The sequence below is a fragment of the Nicotiana tomentosiformis genome, chromosome 2 (assembly GCF_000390325.3).
Source record: "Nicotiana tomentosiformis chromosome 2, ASM39032v3, whole genome shotgun sequence".
NCBI lineage: Eukaryota > Viridiplantae > Streptophyta > Magnoliopsida > Solanales > Solanaceae > Nicotiana > Nicotiana tomentosiformis.
Window position 1 is genome coordinate 147,950,714 of NC_090813.1, and position 1,007 is coordinate 147,951,720.

Sequence of the window (1,007 nt, forward strand, 5' to 3'; positions counted from 1 at the left end):
GTATATCAAAAAGGTGACAAAGGTGACCAAAGTGCGTAACCTCAAAGTGAGGTTTGATCATCATACACTCAAAACGTACTTGGGCTTCAAAGATGTTGAGCCGAAGGAGTATTTGGAGAAGTGTGCACCAGGAGACGTAGTTCGACCATGGTTAGCAGAGATTCTAGCAGCACCAGGGCCACCATCACCATGGATTGCCTCTGGAATTCCTATCCACCGGAGCACTCTAACTTTCGAGGCGAAGGGGTGGCAAACCTTTATCTGTAGCAGATTGGACCCGAGCCAAAATGAGACTCACCTTGCGATTCCTCCGGCAGTTTTGGTTGTTTCTATTATGGCAGGTACCTTATCAATATGGGTGCCATGATGTCGACCAATATCTCAATGATTTCTCGGCAAAATGACTCGTCCTACCCGTATCCCAACACTATTACAAAATATCTCACTGATGCAAGGGTAGAGACCAGGGATTATGACAGAAAGGTGAAGCCTAAGAAGCCTTTTACTTGGTACTCACTGATGGATGCGAGCAATCTAAAGATATTATTTCAGCTGCCTACCACCATGGGCCAGTTTGATGAGCTAGCCGTGGTAGCTGCTGAGGCAGTTGATGTTCCATCCACTTCGGCCGAGCCTTCCTCCAGTGTCATAGCTATTCCTCTGCTATCATCCACAACCCCTACTACAGTTCCTGCCACAGCTCCCACCTTGGCTTTGAATCCAGTTCCCGTGCCTCCTCATCCACTATCTGCACTGCGAGTCTCCCAGACATTGGCGAGTCTCAACAACTAGATGAAGACAGCCACTGTAAAGCTGTCTGACTTGTCCAGTACTGTTGCAGCTCATTCCACCTCACAGGCATCACAGGTTCCTTCTGACATTGAGGAGACATTGAAGAAAATTCTGGAGAATTAGATGACTATTATGGACACCTTGGTACAACATGGGTTAGTGATTGAAGAGCTGGGAAAGGAAGTAAAAAAGATGAGAAAGTCCCAGGCCAGCAA